This window comes from Colobus angolensis, unplaced genomic scaffold (genome assembly GCF_000951035.1).
Source record: "Colobus angolensis palliatus isolate OR3802 unplaced genomic scaffold, Cang.pa_1.0 Scaffold69, whole genome shotgun sequence".
Lineage (NCBI taxonomy): Eukaryota > Metazoa > Chordata > Mammalia > Primates > Cercopithecidae > Colobus > Colobus angolensis.
The window spans coordinates 10,168,472-10,190,080 of record NW_012120598.1 but is presented as its reverse complement, the minus strand read 5'-3'; positions in this window follow the sequence as shown (position 1 = coordinate 10,190,080).

Here is a 21,609-nt window from a genome sequence, read left to right as displayed (position 1 = left end):
TGTACTACTTTCAATCAGAAACAAAAACCAGTGTGTTTTCAAAAAGTGGAGAGCTAAGTCCCTGTTCTAACTTCTTGCTATCACTGTTGACAACATGTTTACATTAATTCAGCACATGGATGGCCTCTTAGTCAAGCATATCCTGTTTGTGAAGGCATAATTCATTGTAACGGAAAAGATTATGATGCACTGGCCTGATCTAAGACTTCACTGCATTCATCAGCCACAGGAAACAAAGACGTGCACTTTTTTCCATAATTTTTTTAGTAAAAATTGACAATTAGAGGAAATGAATGGCAGAAAATAATTACGGGCAGACAAGACGGTCAGCAAATCAAACTGGGAAATGCAGTCTCAGCTTTATTCATGCAGTGATTTCAGAACATTACAAAGATATTATTGTTTTGTTCTGTCTACTCCTGAAATCACTGCTTTTACCAGAAGTTTCACAATTCTTTGCTGACAGCAATGACCCCCAATATGTTTTTAAGAATCCAGTAATCCCACATCAAGGTTTTGGTGCTGAACATTTTATGTTTAATAATATTTAGGGTCATTTTGAACTCCTCTCTGCACACATATCCCGTAATAATGTCTGGTGATATTGCGGTAACTCTTCCTGCCTCTTACTAGCTGCAGGCTGCCCAGGCATAAAATCTTAAAAGTTTTATTTTCCATTAAACTTGAAACATCAAAAAAAAAAAAAAAAAAAGAGTCAGGACAGAGACACTGACACATAAAAGACACCAAATTGCATAGGTCACCAGAGGTTCTTAGGAAAACTGTAGATGTTGGAAAATGTCTTTTAGAGCCTACACCTAAAGCCTTTCCTCCGATTCAGTGTCATAGGCAGAGTGCTTTTGCGATTTCACGGATAAAGACTCAAGTAGACAGAATGCAGATGTAGATCCTGAAGCACACATGACTGGGTTTCTCCACTTTTTTTTGAATGGTGTTAACCAAAAATAAGAAATGTATTACACAGGCAAAAACTAGAATGAAAATTAGTTCCATTGCCAGACTTACAACACCAATCTGTGCATTTTGAAGAAGGCTAACAAAAATAAAATAAATCTTACAATAAACTGTTGGCTTTGAGAAAACAAAACATGTGAGTGACCCTACTGCAGTCACTAAATACATTAATATAGATGGTTCTCTTGGGAAATATTCTTATAGATCATATAAACAGAAAGGACTTTGAAGAAAAAGATCAACTTACATTAATAAGCTAAAATTTAAAAATTGAGCAATGGAAGTGCTCAAAGGTAAAATTAGGAGCCTGATTTCTTGTTTTACCCTTAAACTCAGAAAAATACATCTCTAAAAATAAAGGACAATATTTCAAAATTATTGCTGATACAGGTAGACAAATAAAACTTACCATTCCATAGCCTTATCTAAGAGTCAACAGATTATTCCCCTGCTAATAATCCTCAGATGTTTTTATGTCCCAGCCTGTAAATATCATCTCTAACCTTTAATCAGAAAATATTAATTCTTCCCCTGTGAAACTACGCCTAACTTAACAGGAAGGAATCCATCATACAAATAGAATTGCCAGAACAGTGTTCTTATAAACATTTCTATTTTGAAATCCCTATCCAAAACAGGTCATAGCTAATTTTCAAAAGAACTTACCAGTATTTTTGTACCTAAATCAAGCCCAAATTAAAGATTTGAAGTTGATGATGGACTTCTTACAGGCAAAAAATTCTCGCAATATAGGCATGAGTATTTGGGCTGAACACATCTAACTCCAGCTTGACCCGTCTAAACTTCTAACTCAACTCACAGAATAACCTCTTAAACCAGAAGATAATAAAGAAAAACAATAGTTGAACCCTTATTAGTTAAAAGATTAATCAGCCCTTGTACCAGGCCTTGTAACGCTTGAATCTTCCTATTCAAAAACCCCAGTGTGCTCTTCTCAGGTTCTCAACTAGAACTTGTGAGAAGAATTTTAAGTTTTCCTGTAATGTGTGGATTTTATCTAATGTGTGGATGACCTTCTGTAGCATTCTACAATTGTGGTGAGCTCTGAGACTAATTCTATTTTCCTACTTACACTTCCAGCTCAGAAAAGACAAAAGGTTTCTAAAGACAAGTGCACATGTTGTTCAGAGTTCAAACCTAGGCCATAATTTATCTCAAGGACACATTTTTTTCTCTTGAGAGAATATAAACTATTTATAAGTTTTCCAGGCCCAATAACTAAGAGAAAATTTGGAGTATTCTGGCATCTGACTAAAACCTGCAGGCAATGAGGTCCTAGGGTTTTCTGAAATATCCCTAGTACGCTATGACAGCCAAATATTCAGATCCTTAGTGAAACTGTAATACAAGTTGTGATATAGTAAGTGTGGTCTCCATTCTTTCTGATGGAAGCTAACTTGCACTTCGTTTTCTCCCCGAGCTAGCTTCCTATTGGCCACTTTTGTGTGTTCACGCAGTCAAGAGTAGCTCATCCATAGTCACAAAAATCAACGTGAAAGTCTGAACCTAGCTCACTCCTGGACCCCAGAGAGAAAAATAATTTTCTTCCACTTTCAATTTAGTCCTGCCTCAGTGAGCCCTCTGATACTGCCCCAGAATTAAATCTTCCCGGCATGACATATATGTTTGAGAAAATTCTAAACACTCCGCAACCTTAAAGCTCAGTCAAGATAACAATACAATAGTTCAGCACTTCCTTTCTTAAAGTCAGTATTAGGGACTATTTTTTAAATCTCAGGTTATGTATTTATTTGCCCAGACTTTCCTTTATTATAGACCAAAAATGATGTTTACGCATGAATTTGCAATAATTTCCATCCAAATATCACCTCTCTAAATACCTGCTTATGGAATTATACAATTTAAACATTCAAAGTTTTATAGGAACAGGAAAGGCTAGCTCCGGCATTATAATAAAAGTATTTATTTTTTTTCATTTTGTGGGTACATATTAGGTGCATATATTTATGTGGTACAAGAGACGTTTTGATACAGGCATGCAATGTGAAATGAGCACATCACAAAGAATGGAGGTATCCATCCCCTCAAGCATTTATTCTTTAGTTACAAACAGCTACTCGGGAGGATGAGGCAGGAGAATTCCTTGAATTTGGGAGGCGGAAGTTACGGTGAGCTGAGATCATGCCACTGCACTACAGCCTGGGCAACAGAGCAAGACTCCATCTCCATTAAAAATAAATAAATAAATAAATAAATAAAATGGATTTTGACACCCCTCCCCAAAACTGATCTGTTAGAATACCATATACACAAGCTAGGCATTAACCTGAAGGATGGTAAGAGGAAAAAATGATGATGATAGGAGAAGGATATTTTATCAGGGAAGGGAAACCTGTGGAGGATTTGGAAAAAGAGAAGCAGAGAAACATAATAAGCAGATTTTTAAAAATTTACGTATATATATTTTTTTCTTTCTTATTTTTTCCTTCTCTGAATTTAGATTTTGCAAGTTAGGGGGTGCATTGATATTAATAATTGTAACTGTTTTATAAGTCTGAGGGAAATGTCAACATCAGACCGTGCTGTCTGTGCCTACAACATGGACCAGTCAACTGGATGGTGCAAATTCAGACCCAAAGAGTTCAAGCATGAAATCTCAGAGTACATGAAGACACCTTGCCATGGCTTCAGGGAACCCATCTCAGATGGGTACTGTGTGAGAGTCAGAGGATCTCCTGAGCGACCACCATCTGAGGTTGAGTTATATAATAATGTATGCTACTGGGGGATAGTAGCATCAGCAAGTTGGATGGGAACACAGGAGAAATTCAGGATCTGCTTCTGTCAGGGGAGATGAAGTCAAATCAGTAAGCAAAAGTTGCCAGGTTTTGAACCAACTGAATAAAACAAATTAAATTATGAGTTCAGTCAAACATGGATTTCAGCTTGAGCTGGGTATTTTAGACCCAGTCAGGAAGGCATCGGAGAACAATGCAAGGACATTCTGCAGAGCCAAGTGCCCTCTCTTTGCCAAACACCCAACACTTATGTAAAGGACAGAAGCAGGTGCAAGTGTTAGAGAGGTGTAGGTGGTTGAAAGCCTGGATACTTTAGCTAATGAGACAAAGCCTTATATACAAAGACTGTTTAAATTAGTATCTATGATAAACGTCACTAATGAAAACAGCTAGGGCATTTCTGTCTCCATTCCAGTTATGCAGCAGCATGCTGGAATCCAATTAACCATCCAATTGTAGTTTCTGAAGAAATCAATATAACAGGTTATAACAAGTTGAAAATGCTGTTTTCTCCACATATCAGAGTTGTCATGAACAAATTTTGATACCCCTCTCTACATGCTTTCATTATTGTTTTTTTTTCCAACTCCTACAATGAAAAAAGTCTACATAATTTAAATTCTTTGTCGAATTTACTAGTATGTTGCCAGCATTTAAGTAACGACTAAGATACAATGGTACAAAATTAACATTGTTAACTAAAGTAGTCAATATTTATTGAAGATTTTTGCTCCTTCTCTTGTAACTCATTCCATTTAATGCAGATACATTAAATAAAATTCATATTTTTACATTAGAATATGTCTCTTTGGTAGAAAGTCTTCCTTTTTTCTAGCATATGAGCCTTGAAAATCAACCAGAAAAAGAATATTTCCCTTAAAACTAAACACAGAAATGGAATACACGTAAGGACACATATGACTCAAAATAAGTTTTCACAAAATGAATATCAACGGACAAAAATCCACAAATAACTTCTAAATTTGCTCTCTCTATAAATACTAATAAATGAGAAAAATTTCAGGCACTGATAAAACAGGAAAAAATAGGTACTTGAAAAAAAAATAATTTCAACTTTTATTTTAGATTCAAGGAATACACGTGCCGGTTTGTTGATATGGGTATATTTCATGACACTGAGTTTTGGAGGCACAAATAATCCTGTCACCCAGGTAGTGAGCATAGTACCCAATAGATAGTTTTTCAGCTCTTGTCCTCCTTCATCTATTCCCTGTTTAGTAGTCCTCAGTGTCTATTGTTCTCATCTTTATGTCTATGGATACCCAATGCTAACTTTCCACTTATAAGTGCCTCCAAAACTCAGTGTCATGTAGTAGACTCATATTAACAAACCTGCACATGTACTCCTTGAAACATCCACTTATAAGTGTGAGGTTAGCATTGGGTAGCCATAGACATAAAGATGAAAACATGGAGCATTTGATTTTCTGTTCTTGTGTTAATTCCCTTGGAATAATAGTCTGCAGCTGCATCCAGGTTGCTGCAAAGGACGTGGTTTCATGCTTTTTTATGGCTGCAGAGTATTCTGTGATGTGTATTTGCCATATTTTCTTTATGCATCCATAACACATGTTATTTTTAAATCTCAAACAGCTTATAATCTGCACAGTGTACAATATATATGAGTAAACACTTGTGTATTCATAATTATCATTCACAGATTATTTAATACGTGTCCTACATTGTTTGGGACATTCATACATATTTCCTCATTTAATTATTAATATGCTGTGGTTTGTTATTATTACTCCTACTCTTTAGATAGAAGCACTCAACAGTTGAGAGTCAAATAATCTGCTAATATTACAGAGTGTAGAAATTTCACACCTGCTACTCAAACTCAGGCCGTCAGACCTCAGTGCCCCTCCTCTTAAAGTCTACCCCAGGAAATCAAAGAGAAAACTGAAAATCGGCCACGAGCTGGAGGGAGTATTACACACAGTGCAACATTGTCATACGGCTGACTTCTTAGAAGTAATGGAGACTAAAAGATAACAAAATAACATATTTAGAGTTCTAAGAGGTTATTTTGTAATCTGTCAACCCAGAACTTCTATCCAGTGGGACAATCCTTTCAAATGAAGCTAAAACAAAAGCATTTTCAGACAAAAATGCCTGAGAGATTTTGCACTCAACAGATAGGGACTGCAAAAAATGGTCAGTGAGAATCTTCAGAATGAAGGGAAATGATATTTGATGGAATGCAGATCTTCAGAAAAAAAAGATTGCTAGGAAAGTGAAAATTGAGCCTGACTATATATTACCTTTTAATTATACATATATTTTTATGTAAATTATATATTTATTATATATAATTTATGAGTGATTTTATGTGTGTGTATATAAAAATGAAGATGAATTGAAAGGTGAAGAGAAATAATTTAAAATGAATACAAAATAGGTGAAACAAATACATTATTTGTGTATGTTAGATATATGTTCAAATATGTCAATATTTACATTAAAATTAAATATTAAAATAGGTTTAAAATAGATGGCGGAGAATAATAAAGGTAAATTATGTTCATAAAAGATATCAGAAGCAATGCTGGAAAAGGTAAATTGAAAGTCCCCTAAAAGGTAAAATTGTTTCAGTTATAGCTGGATTATCAGGGCAGTGCTATATTGAAATGTGTATAAGGAAAAATGAACTATGAAAAAGGAACTAGGAATTGTAGACTGCTTTTTCTTTTTTTTTATTTTATTATTATACTTTAAGTTCTAGGGTACATGTGCATAACGTGCAGGTTTGTTACATATGTATACTTGTGCCATGTTGGTGTGCTGCACCCATCAACTCGTCAGCACCCATCAATTCATCATTTATATCAGGTATAACTCCCAATGCAATCCCTCCCCCCTCCCCCCCATGATAGGCCCCGATGTATGATGTTCCCCTTCCCGAGTCCAAGTGATGTCATTGTTCAGTTCCCACCTATGAGTGAGAACATGCGGTGTTTGGTTTTCTCTTCTTGTGATAGTTTGCTAAGAATGATGGCTTCCAGCTGCATCCATGTCCCTACAAAGGACGCAAACTCATCCTTTTTTATGGCTGCATAATATTCCATGGTGTATATGTGCCACATTTTCTTAATCCAGTCTGTCACAGATGGACATTTGGGTTGATTCCAAGTCTTTGCTATTGTGAATAGTGCCGCAATAAACATACGTGTGCATGTGTCTTTATAGCAGCATGATTTATAATCCTTTGGGTATATACCCAGTAGTGGGATGGCTGGGTCATATGGTACATCTAGATCTAGATCCTTGAGGAATCACCATACTGTTTTCCATAATGGTTGAACTAGTTTACAATCCCACCAACAGTGTAAAAGTGTTCCTATTTCTCCACATCCTCTCCAGCACCTGTTGTTTCCTGACTTTTTAATGATTGCCATTCTAACTGGTGTGAGATGATATCTCATTGTGGTTTTGATTTGCATTTCTCTGATGGCCAGTGATGATGAGCATTTTTTCATGTGTCTGTTGGCTGTATGCATGTCTTCTTTTGAGAAATGTCTGTTCATATCCTTTGCCCACTTTTTGATGGGGTTGTTTGTTTTTTTCTTGTAAATTTGTTTGAGTTCTTTGTAGATTCTGGATATTAGCCCTTTGTCAGATGAGTAGATTGCAAAAATTTTCTCCCATTCTTTAGGTTGCCTGTTTACTCTGATGGTAGTTTCTTTTGCTGTGTAGAAGCTCTTTAGTTTAATCATATCCCATTTGTCAATTTCGGCTTTTGCTACCGTTGCTTTTGCATTCTTATACACCAGTAACAGACAAGCAGAGAGCCAAATCAGGAATGAACTTCCATTCACAATTGCTTCAGAGAGAATAAAATACCTAGGAATCCAACTTACAAGGGATGTAAAGGACCTCTTCAAGGAGAACTACAAACCACTGCTCAGTGAAATCAAAGAGGACACTAACAAATGGAAGAACATACCATGCTCATGGATAGGAAGAATCAATATCGTGAAAATGGCCATACTGCCCAAAGTTATTTATAGATTCAATGCCATCCCCATCAAGCTACCAATGAGTTTCTTCACAGAATTGGAAAAAACGGCTTTAAAGTTCATATGGAACCAAAAAAGAGCCCTCATTGCCAAGACAATCCTAAGTCAAAAGAACAAAGCTGGAGGCATCACGCTAGCAGACTTCAAACTATACTACAAGGCTACGGTAACCAAAACAGCATGGTACTGGTACCAAAACAGAGATATAGACCAATGGAACAGAGCAGAGTCCTCAGAAATAATACCACACATCTACAGCCATCTGATCTTTGACGAACCTGAGAGAAACAAGAAATGGGGAAAGGACTCCCTATTTAATAAATGGTGCTGGGAAAATTGGCTAGCCATAAGTAGAAAGCTGAAACTGGATCCTTTCCTTACTCCTTATATGAAAATTAATTCAAGATGGATTGGAGACTTAAATGTTAGACCTAATACCATAAAAACCCTAGAAGAAAACCTAGGTGGTACCATTCAGGACATAGGCATGGGCAAGGACTTCATGTCTAAAACACCAAAAGCAATGACTGCTTTTTCAAATAACAGTTTTTTATAATTTTTAGTGGAGAGAATAGAATTAATATAACAATTGAAGGAGATAATATGCTCAAAATAGAACATTTTATAAAGTAAAATTCCCAAATGATTTTATATGTAGATTTATTTTTTTAAAAATCTGGCCACAGTGTCTCACACCTGTAATCCCAGCACTTTGAGATGGTATAGCTGGGAGCATCACTTAAGCCCAAGAGTTTGAGACCAGCCTGGGCAACATGGAGAGATCCTGTCTCTACAAAAAATAAAAATTATCTGAGGATGGTGACACACACCTGTATTCCCAGCTACTTGAGAGGCTGAGACAGGAGAGTCCTTTGAGTTCCAGAGTTCAAGGCTGACATGGCTATAATCAAGCTACTGTACTCCAGCCTGGGCAACAGAACAAGGCAATGTCTTAAAAAAGAAAAAAAAAAATATTGGAAAATGAGTAATTGGATATACAAATATTGAAGTAGTAATAATTGCTGAAATAAATGATTAAAAAGTACAAGATTCTTTACAATGAAAACTATGTGTAGAAGAGATTTAACTTGCTGATAGTTGAAATATTTCTTTATGTTAGCAGCATAAAGACAGGTAAAAAATAATCATTCATTTGGAAGTGGAAGAGAGGAATTCAGAGAGGTTTGATCCTAGTTTCTTAGTCATGAGATATTGGGTCATCTGCTGAGAAGTTTTGAGCAGAGGCAAAAGGGGAAAACCTTGAGGTTATGGGAGGGATCAGTTTAGAAGCACTATTTTGACATGGGAGCAGCAGCTGTGCAAAATCATATAACAGAAATGACAGATAGAGAGAGAGAGAATGAGAGAGAGAAGCAGGCTGTAGGAAAAAAGCTAAAGACTATCCTTTAGAAATTGTGTCCGTTATTCAACCTTCCAAAACTAAGGAAAACTATAGATAGAAGTGTCATCTAAACAATCATTTAAAATTTTTATTTGGATTTTGTCAAGAAATATCAATATCTGTAAGAAGGATTATAAAATGGACAGATTTCAACACTTTTTTTGTCCCTTCATCATCTTATGTTACAAATGTCACAAATGTTAGAGTTCTAGCAATACTTTAGTCCAAAATGGATTTTCTTTTATCACAAAGAATATCATCCTAAAGGAGGTGTGTGTGTAATATAAATTACATATGTATTTCATTTTCAATATGTTTAAATATGCTGAAACAATTCTTTGAAACAGTTACAATTAAACCCTACTAGGCCAAGCTTGAGCCTGTAATCCCAGAACTTTGGAAGGCCGTGTCAGGTGGATCACTTGAGCTCAGGAGTTCACGACCAGCCTTGGCAACATGTTGAGACCCCCTAAACCCCGTCTTTACAAAAAGTAAAAAATTAGTTGGGTGTGGTGTTGCGTGCCCGTAGTCTCGGCTACTGGGAAGGCTGAGGTGGGAGGATCGCTCGAGCCCAGGAGGTTAAGACCACGTTGAGCCATGATTGTGCCACTGCACTCAAACGTGGACAACAGAGTGAGACCCTGTCTTATAAAAAAAACAGTAACAACTACAACAAAACACAATTAAACCTCACTTGAAGAAAAAGGAAAATGGAGCATAGAAAGGTTGAACGGTTTATACAAGTTAACTAGAAAATAAGTAGTGGATTCAAGGTTTTGAACTCAAGACTCAAGGTTGGGAGAGCCAGAATACAGGGTCTCTCTCTCTCTGAGTCATAGGCTTTTACCCAGACTTTCCCTTAAACCAGGCTGCTGGGAGAGAAAGCACCATCTACTGGCATTTTGGGCAGATTAAGTCTTCCTTGTGCCAGATTGTTTCATGCCTTGCAGAGTGTGTAACATCCCACTATATTTCAGAACCACCCTCTTACTCACTGTGAAAAAGACCTGAACATTTTCTAAATTCTCTCCTTTTGGTGATATTGCCACAGGCAGAAAATTATTCCAAATGTTTCTATAGCCCAGGGCCCTCTGCCCTCAGGTACATTCCTGAAGGCAGAGGAAGAAACAAGCCCCACTGAACCCGAACTTCTTAATTTACCCTACTCTCATTCACACATTTCTTTTTCGTATCTTCTGCTTTCTTGAGGTGGCTTTTACACTCTTCCCCAGAAGGTAATTACAGAGCATGCCAGAGGAAACAACCAATAAAGGGATTCAAAAATATTATCCATATGGATACGGGTCTGTCAAATCATTGGTCATCCAATTGAAATATAATCTCCCCTACAAGAGTCTGGAAACATGTATGCCTCCATTCAATTCCTTATTATTACAAGTTGTACCAAGTATAGGCAAAATTACAAATGCTAAATATATGTAAGGCAAGAATGTTTTGCACATTCTGTGACATGCTGCCTGATTTTCATACTATTCCATGAAATACTCTATTTTGAGTTTTATATTTTCTTACTAGCTGCCTTTTAAACATCTGTCCTTGTAGTTCATACTGAAGGTTTTAAATTGAGGAACTAGTAACACAGTAATTGGGGACAAAACGACATTTCCTACATGGAGCATAAAATAGAATTCCTGGTTCCCTGTGCAGTACATTTTGATATCCATTCCACTCAACACAGGCAGACATATACAGGCCATACAAATTGATGCACTCACCCTTTGGCCAAACAAAATCAGTTAATATTGTCCATTTCTCCACTGTTCAACATGCACTACACACTAATTTTTATGTGTCATACTCACCAGATTGTTTCTATTAGATCTACAGTGCCTAAGAAACCACAAAAATAGGACCTTGTATGAAAATGTCTTGTTGCAATAGTAATTGCAGTTTTTGCCACTATTTTTAATGATGGAAACCGCAACGGCTTTGCACCAACCTAGTAACAACCATTGTAATGTGTTGGCAATTTTATGGACCAGAAATCTGTGCAAACCACCACAGAGAAGACTCAGCTCGGTCCCACAATGACTGAGCTTACGTGGTTCAAACAAGTGGAAATGACTGTCATGGCTTACTGAGGGCCATATATGTGAAGTCTTAGTTTTGGCTGTCTGTTGATTCAAAATGTCTATTCAATCACATGACTGACATCTGGGCTAGACTAGCTGGACTAGTGGAGGTTGCCTGGGCACCTTTTTCTCTTTGAACAGTACAATAACCTCAAGGTTTTTCGACTCTTTACATCACAAGGTTCTCCCAGCAGCAGCATTCCAAGAGGCTTGGGTAGAAGCTCCAAGGCTTCTTTTTTTGTTTTTCGTTTTTCGAGACGGAGTCTCTCTTTCTCGCCCAGACTGGAGTGCAGTGGCCCGATCTTGGCTCACTGCAACCTCCGCCTCCTGGGTTCAAGCGATTCTGCTGCCTCAGCCTCCTCAGTAGCTGGGACTACAGGTGCCCGCCACCACGCATGACTAATTTTTGTATTTTTAGTAGAAACAGGGTTTCACCATATTGGCCAGGCTGATCTCGAACTCCTGGCCTCGAGATCTGCCCAACTCGGCCTCCCAAAGTGCTGGGATTACAGGTGTGAGCCACTTCACCCAGGCTATAAGACTTCTTATAAAGCAGCTTTGGAAATCTCAGAATGTCCTTTTCCACAAATTCAATTAATCAAGTAAACAAGGCAAACCCAGATTCAAAGGGAGTAGAATTAGACTCCACCTCTTGATGGGAGAAGTAGCAATAATTTGAGGCCATCTGCAACATCCGTGGCAGACTCTGATGTGTCTAACTGGCTCAGAACACACAGTGTTGAAGAAAAATATAATCAGCTTGATTACACAGCTGTCATAGTTTAATTCATGCAAATCATACTAAAATACTTCCACAGGTTGGCTCCTTTTCTAGTCCCTGATTCCACCCTGGGTTTTGTGTTATCAAATTACTCACATCAGTCAACAATTAAAATTTTTCCCCTCCTCTCACTCCTCACTATTAAACAGATTTTATCTCATGTAAAACTGGTAGTTAAATGTAATTCATTTTTATTGTAACTTTACACCCAGGGTTTTATAGGCACTATGTCTTTGAAACTATTAGTAGACATATACGATTTTCCTAAATTCCCGTCAAACGCTATTCCTATATCGTATCGCTTTCCTTCTTAATAAAATGGAAGAGATGCATAAGGTCTCAATGAAAATGACAAAATTTAAGAGGCTGTAGGAAAATAAAAGCAAACACAGAAGCAGGAGAAAAAGAATGAGATAAATAAAGGAGTGATGTTGGGTGTTATGTTCTGTCATTACATGTCAATTTAACTAATTGGTTCAAAAAGGATTATTTTAATATCAACTAATTAAATGTATTCTGTGTATAGGACTCAGTTGCTCTAATTTTAAAAATGCATAGAGACAAAATTTTTAAGAAACCATATTTTACAATTTTAACAGATTATAAAATACAAGCTCTTTTAAATGTTATTGTGAGATTACCTGCTTTTTAAAATCATCCAATTTCTTAATTTAAATTCCTCTGGGTGGAATTTAATGTATTAATAGCCAATTGATGGAAAGAGAAAACAAACGGAGCAAAGGCAGTGCAACATATTTTCCATTTAAATTTAAGAAAAGTTTTACTTAGAGTTGTTATCAAGGTAATACTCCACAGACTTGTTAAACAATTATGGCAAAACAATTTGAGTAGCAGAAGAAGTGTATCCAGGATACTGAAAAACAAATTATATGGCTTTCCTATTGAGAATATATTAATAGGTTTAGAAGTGGTAAGCTCTAGATATATTGGGGCAAAAAGAAAAAAAATCATGATAATGATATTCATCCTCATGCACTTTAATATTTCATTTTGTAGAGATCAAAATGAATAAGTATAACCTAAAATTTATTTTATGAGTATTTCTTACATTACCAATTGATAAATGTCAAAATTATATAATTCAATATTTAGCTATTGCATAAGTTTTCTGGTAGTTTTTTCATTGGGAATTCAGTATTGATGTGCTCTTGGTCCATTTAACCCATATTTTATCATATAAAGGTAAAAAAATCAGAGAATATATGAAAAACAATACTAATTTGATAAATTGTCTTTCTCACTAGTAGAACAAAATGCATTTGATTCATAAACATGCAAAGGAATACAGATAGAGACAAATATGCATACACACATATCCATAGTTACATAACTAGGTAGAACTGATTATTATATCTTGCAATTTTTAAGTGATGAGAAAAGCGCTATAATAATGTGCACAACAGGTAAGAGATTCTTGTTTTGCTTTTTCTACTGTGAAATAAAAGACGGATATTTTTCAGCATAATACAATTCTTCCATTTACTTAACAATTTTCAGTTATTAGAAGCAGATGGTGTTTTGGTGGTAAACACAATTAATTTACATTTTAGAGAATTTACTTAATTAGAATTGGACTCCATGTCTCTCATGCATTGGATTTCATCGTTACACATACTGTTCATAATTTTGCCAGCTGTCTTAAATGTATACTTATTTTTTTGATTCATAAAAATATAACTTCCAAAAAGGAGATAACTATCCATTTTCCTGTACCTGAAAATAAAATACATTGTTTCAAAATTTCATTTTAAAAGATGTTTAAGCCATCAATTTATCTTGTTTCAAAATACATGATGAATTCAAAGTATGTACAAATTTAAATACATATCTCCATTTTGCATTCCTTCAATGTTAATGTATCTTTTTCATTTCTAAAATGTTAACTGAAATATTTCATACTTTACAGATCTATAAAAATACTATTGATGACAAAAACATATGCTTATTGAACCATGAAAACATTTCCAACTTATTCAGTTTATTTCCCCAAAATGTTACCAAAGTGAATTGATATGGTCTGATCAAAAGTAAACACTCTACTCAATTTCAGATGTTGGTCCTACATAATGTTATTCATTGAAATGACTGATGTTTTACACTTTTGTTTTTTCTTTTTTGAGACTGAGTCTCACTCTGTTGCCCTGGCTGGAGTGCAGTGGTGCAATCTCAGCTCACTGCAACCTCCGCCTCCTGGGTTGAAGTGATTCTCCTGTCTCAGCCTCCCAAGTAGCTGGGATTACAGGAGTGCACCACCACTCCCAGTTAATTTTTGTGTTTTTAGTAGAGACAGGGTTTCACCATGTTGGCCAGGAAGGTCTGAAACTCCTGACTTCAGGTGATCCATCTGCCTCGACCTCCCAAACTGCTGGGATTACAGGTGTGAGCCACCACACCCAACCGATATTTTACACTTTGGATGTGCATGCATGTATGTGCATGCTCATGCATGTGTCTCCTCCTAATTACATTTGGTATTCTAATATTAATCCTAAAATAAATCATTCATGATTGATTGATTTATTTAAAATAAATCATGATTGATTGATTTAAAATAAACTATGATTTATATATTTATTTAAAATAAATCAGGGGCTGGGCATGGTGGCTCAAGCCTGTAATCCCAGCACTTTGGGAAGCCGAGACAGGCGGATCACAAGGTCAGGAGATCGAGACCATCCTGGCTAACCCGGTGAAACCCCGTCTCTACTAAAAAATACAAAAACCGAGCCGGGTGAGGTGGCGGGCGGCTGTAGTCCCAGCTACTCGGGAGCCTGAGGCAGGAGAATGGCCTAAACCCGGGAGGTGGAGCTTGCAGTGAGCTGAGATTCCGCCACTGCACTCCAGCCTGGGAGACAGAGCGAGACTCCGTCTCAAAAATAAAATAAAATAAAATAAAATAAAATAAAATAAATCATTCTTTAGAATAAATCTATGATAACTTTTATTTTATAACCTTCTCATGGTTATAAGTTTCCTTTTACCTGTCATGCAACATCAGCAAAAGGTTATTTTAATACTTTGAGCATAGTATTATTTTGCTTCATGTAAATGCAATTAATAGTTTATCTTGAATAATTTCCTTTAATAATGATCTCTACTTAGCAAAAAAGTCTATGGTCAAGAGTATGTCCCTAAAAGTAATTTTTTAAGAGACATCATCTTGTTTTGTTGCCCAGGCTGGAATTGAACTCCTGGGCTCAAGCAATCCTCCCAACTCAGCACTCCAAGCAGTTGGGACTACAAGCGTTTGCCACTGTGCCCCAAAGAGTTATGTATTTTTAATCTAATTAGAATCAAATTCTAAAGAGTATTTTGAATTTGTTTAAAACAGCTTAAACTTAATATGTTCTTAGAAACTGTTCTTAACAAGTTTCAGGGCTTAGGATTAGATTTGATTTTTACTTATCTTACATCTAAAAAATTAATTCTACATCATCTTTAAAAATGATGTCCAGACATTATGAATAATAATTTAGGGTCCAAAAGTAATAGTTAAGTAGTCTGTCAACTTCCCTCAATAGTAAGATGTTATAATCAATAGGCTTATATTTTACATCTTGTTAGTAGGTTTTATTGAAATACCAATAAAGCATCAGTAAAAATAAATTGTCTTTGTCAGTGATTATTTACTTGGCTCTGTTATGTTAATATTTCAGACATCAGCTTTACATTTTTACCCCCATTTAGTGGAAAGCTTTTTAATTTTCAGAAAAAAATATGCCATCTATCTTTCCACTGAATATTAGGAAAGCTATCAAGTAAATATATTTGAGGTAATAATTAGTAATAAACTTTTTTTCCTACTGCATGAAGTATTTTAGATTTGGGAGAAAGAGTATTTAGATGTCTATTTCAATATTCAGCTCCAGCTCACCCTACCTCTAACATTGTTAAACTTGTTATCTTCTCAGATTTATCATTTATCTATTCTGATATCTCTAAACAGTCAAACTGCAAATCTATAAGGACTTGAATTTTGAAAAGTGTCACCATACCTCTGTCAATCTAAAGTGTGGAATGCATGTATTGGACTGTACACACACCCAGAGAAGACCCAGAAAAGAGAAAGGCACTAGGCACTGACTTCTGGCTGCAAAAGTAGGAAGTAAAATCTAAGGCTGTGTTGTAAAGTGTCTGCAGTTTGAATGTGTGCCTTCTTGGTCCCCTTGTCAAAGGATGAAGAACATATCAACAAGGCATTTAAAGAAATCTGGCCAATCATCAGTCAGCTAATATATCATACTTTCCAGATGGGAATGCAAGGATGGTAAATTCAAAAAAAAAAAAGTACTTTAAGAAAAGTAGCAGAGATCTCATTGATCACACAATACAGACAATACACATCATTCCAGAAAAATTGTTAAACAAACACTCAGCAGCCAGGACAAAAATAATCTCTAAGGATGGAGGAATAAATAATGGTTGTTGCAATACATTATTTTAAATTGACAATGTCTAGCTTTTAAAAATAAATTATGTGGTATGCAAATAAATAGGAAATTGTGTAAATCTGCAGGGAGAAAAGGAGATAATTGAAAGTTTCTCTGAGGAAAGTTTCCCAGATTTTGGAGTTAACAGGCAAATAATTTAAATCATCAATATAAATGTGTTCAAAGAATAAAGGAAATCATTTAAAAAATGAAGAAATAAAAGAAAGTATGAAAGCATTTCTATCACCAAGTAGGAAATATCAATAAACAGAAATTACAAAAATGAGTCAAATAAAAATTGTACAATAGTTAATTTAAAAAAATGAGTGATCACTAGAGGAACTCAATGGTAGATTTGTGCTAGAAGAAAGAATCAATAAACATCAAAGTAGATCAATAGAATTTACCCTGACTGAGGAGCAGAAAGAAAATGATGAAAGATAAATACAGCTTCACAAAACTGTGGGACGTATTGACTGTACCAACATATGCACGATGAGAATCCCAGAAGGTGATGAGGAAGCGGCATGGATTATGATGGAAAACTACCTGTATTTGATAGGAAATATAAATCTACATATTCAAAAAATTCAGTGAGTTCCAAGGAGGATAAAAACAAATAGACCCACTCATAACCCCCATACTCAAATTTTTACAAAGACAGGAACATTTTTAAGGCAGTAGGACTAAAACGACTCATCAGTATAAGAGAACTCCAGTAAGACTGAGAGATGGCTTTTCTTGAGAAACTGTAGGATAGAATACAATAGAGTGATACTTTCAAAATATTGAACAAAAATAATGTCAAGCCAACATTTAGTTGTCAACAACTAAATTCTTCTTCTTCAAAAAAATGAAGGATATATTAAAACTTTTCCAGATACACAAAAATGGAGAAAATGTGTTGCCAAGAGACTTTTCATACAAGAAATGGACAAGGAAGTTTTTTTTTTTAATTTTAGATGGAATCTTGCTCTGTTGGCCAGGCTGGAGTGTAGTGGAGCAATCTCAGCTCACTGCCTCCTCTGCCTTCCAGGTACAAGTGATTCCCCTGCCTCAGTCTCCTGAGTAGCTGGGATTACAGATGCCCACCACCACTACCAGCTAATTTTTGTATTTTTAGTACAGATGGGGTTTCACCATATTGCCCAGGTTGGTCTCAAACTCCTGACCTTAGATGATCCACCCACCTCAGGCTTCCAAAGTGCTGGGATTACTGGCATAAGCCACCACTCCTGGCTAGACAAGGGAGTTCTTTTGGCTGCAATAAAAGTAAACCAGACAGTAACTCAAGTCCATGTGAAGAAATAAAGAGCAGCAATAAAGCCATCTTCATAGGTATTAAAAAAGACAATATAAATATTTTTGAGTGTAACTACTTTTTCTTTACACTGTAAATACAACTGCATGAACAATTGTTATAAAAGTTTATTGATAGGCTTATAATGTTTACAGATGTATTTTATCTGATAGTAACAGTGCAATGGATGAAGAGTCCAACACAAGACCACAGCAGAATACACATTCATGTAAGTGTATATGGAATGCTCTGTTGGATAGACTGTGTGTTTGAGTATAACATCAGCTTCAATCAATAAATTAAAAAAGAGTGTGGTCTATGATCATAGTGGAATTAAGCTGGAAAACAGCAAGATGAAGGAATTTAGTAAACTCACAGATAAGTGAAACTAAGCAGTTAACTCCTAAGTAACCAATGGATCAAAGAAGAAGTCACAAGGGACATTAGAGAATACTTTGAGATAAATGAAAATAAAAACACAACATGAAATTCAAAAACAAAATAAACTAAAACTAAAGGGATTTAGCTAAAACAATGCTTAGAGGGAAATGTGTAACTGTAAATTCCACAGTTAAAAAAGAAAAAAACAATCTGAAATAAATAACCGTGCATTTCACTGGGAAAAAGATAGGATAAGAAAATCAGCACAAGTATAAGGAAGAAAATAAAAACTTTATTAAATAATAAAATAAATGAAATACAGAAAAGAAAAATAATTTTAAAAAATCAACAAAACTGAAGTTGTTGGAAGATCAACAAAATTAATGAATATCTAGGAAAACTGATCAAGAAAAAGAGAAAGATTCAAATTTATAAAATCATAACATAAAAAAGAAAACATTATTATTGGCCATATAGAAATAAAAATGGTTACAAGGAAATTTTATGAACAAGTACGTATCGGAAAATTAGATAACTAGATGAAAAGGATAAGGTTTAGACACAAAATACTAAAAGTAACTTAAAGAAATACAAAAACTGAAAATACTTTTAAAAAGTAAAGACAAAAAAAAAAGTAAAGACATTAAATTAGTAATCAAAAACTTCTCACAAAAACAAAAGCCAGGAAAAGATGGATTCACAAGTGAATTCTACCAAACATTTAAAGCGAATTAACAGCAAACTTTCTCAAACTATTTCAAACCATAGAGAAGGAAGCAACATTTTCTAAATATGTCGGGGCAGTATCACTCTGATACTCAAATGCAACAAGCACATCAAAAGAAAAGAAAAATGTCAACTGATATTGTTATATAAATAAACCTTGGGCGTATGTTGCTTTTTTACAGCCAGTTAGAACCATGAGTTAGTTCAGACATCCACTGGCAACAAACTCAAGTTTTTACCTGTCCAATTGCTTTACATATAACCTCAATAAGCAGATTTTTATCCATTTAGGGTCTACCTGTTTTGCACACTCCAAAAAACTACACCCCAAATCTGATATCCATAGATAAGAAAAACCCTGGGGCCATAAAAGACCACAAGCCACTGCTGCTCTTAGGAGTTCTCTGACTCAGAGACTCCCATCATGCTGTCCATGACATCACTTTAACATGTAAGGCCCTGCCTGTTCCCTTGTCTCTGAGGTACATTTTCTTTCTTCTCCTTCACAGTGGTGGCCTTGCACTTTTGTGTCTGAAAGGACTCATGCTGTGAGGGACTTACCTTGTCAAAAGTGCCATCCAAGGAAAACTCATTGTGTGCTACCGCCTCCTCGTGACCTTATCCATTTCCTTGATCAGCCCTGAAATCTCAAACACCCTCTACTTAAGAATATAGATGCAAAAGTTCCTTACAAAATATTAATAAACCAATTTTATCAATATATTGAAAGGCTTATACCCCATGAATACATGGGTTTTATCTCCAGAATACATGAGAAAGAGGTTCAACATTTTAAAAAAATACATTTAATAGAGCAGTTTAATAAAATAAAGGATAGAAATGCTTTATCATTTCAATTGAAGCAGAAATAACATTTGAAAAATCCAGCACATTTTCATTAAAAAAAATAAAACACCCAACAAACGAGAAATAAAATGACACTTCCTCAGTCTAGGGTCATACATAAAAATCCCACACCTAACATCATACTCAATGGTAAAAGACGGAACACTCTCTCCCTAAAATCAGGGATAGAGCAAGGATAAAATTGATGGCTTTGAACTTTTGTCACTTAAATGTACATTAAGGTTAAACATAAATTTATATAATTTTATGTAACAATCATTGCTTATTAAAATTCTAGTACACAGAACTTTATGCAGAAACAACAAAAGGATATAAAGGAAGAATACATGTAAGATTGAAAACCAAAGGGTAGATTAAATAGAATAGAGATGTTTTTGAGTTGTTTAATAACATTTCTTGAAAAGTGATCCTTGTAATAATACATCAATAAGCTTTATAAAGTTTATTTGCATAAGTGTTGATTTTTAAATGAATAACAATTTGTAATGCTAACTGATCTGATTTTCTATAAGCCTATATCTCCAGCAAATGAGGATATTTTGAATCTGAGGAATTTTATTTAGCAAGGTAGTATCAGTTACACTTGGGATTGAAAATATGTTTCCAAATCATTAATAGATTTAATATCCAAAGAACTACAATATTACCTCAGGAAAAAAATATCAAAATTTCTGTGGCCATTTATACATTTTCTTTTCTGTTTTTATATGCATGGAAAACTGAAGGCTGAGAGATAAGAAATAAGAGAAAAATAATAAAATAGACAAAGAGATAAACAACTATTAAAATGTAAAATATATACCAGTCAACTAACTAAAAGAAAAATTATTTATGTCCTTTCAATGTATGGACTCTAATACACTGTTTTCACTGTTTTATGCATATCAAATAAAATAGCAGTATTTTTATGTGTGTCTGGGTGTGTGTGTGTTAATGAACAAACAAAAGAAAAATTATCTGAATTATAAGCCATTTTAACTACATGATTTTGAACTTACTAAAATAGTGTATTTTTGAATTCTTATTGATTTTGTCTCTGAAGAGGCCACTGAACCTATCATGCATGAAGAAATTGCTTCGGAGGGCAACAGATTTGTCTGGGCAATTACTATATTGACTAAGGAACCAGGGAGGCCAAGTCCCTTCTTAACACGATTGTTATTTCATTGACTAGCGTTACATGAGAGACAAGGAGAGTCAGAGCCCCAGGACACAGGAACAATGATGGTCTCCTGGGAACGAAGCGTGATGCTCCATAGAGACTTGAATTCTAGAATAAATCACTGGAATTGTGTTGGCAGCAGTATGGATCCATTGTTGGAAAGTAAATTCATCACAGTGGTTGCCATACTGACTGAATTAAATGCCCGGCAATATACAAATGCAACCATTGTTCCCCAATGGGAATTATTTTAGTCATGGTTGGTGTGTTTTTTGTTGCTTACATTATATCTGGAAATGCAACTGATAATTGGGAGGCAATTAATATCACAGACAACAAGAAGTTGATTTAACAGTGTTTTAGTTTTTCTTTCTAGTAATAATTTACTTTAAATGTAATACCATGGCCCATAAAAAACTTACATAAGTTTCAAGTTTAAATTGTGTGATAAGCCCTATTTCTCAAAAAGAAAATAACCATTATTAGAAGTTACATTCACTGCAGCAACTAATCTCAATGAGAAAAGTCACACATATGCTGGTGTTTAAATATTCAGTGTAAATATGTGTTGTCTACTTATTCTTTTTACTTGATGAATACTAAGGGAAAAATAAGCCTGAGGGAAGAAATAAAGACTTCTTATGGGTTAAA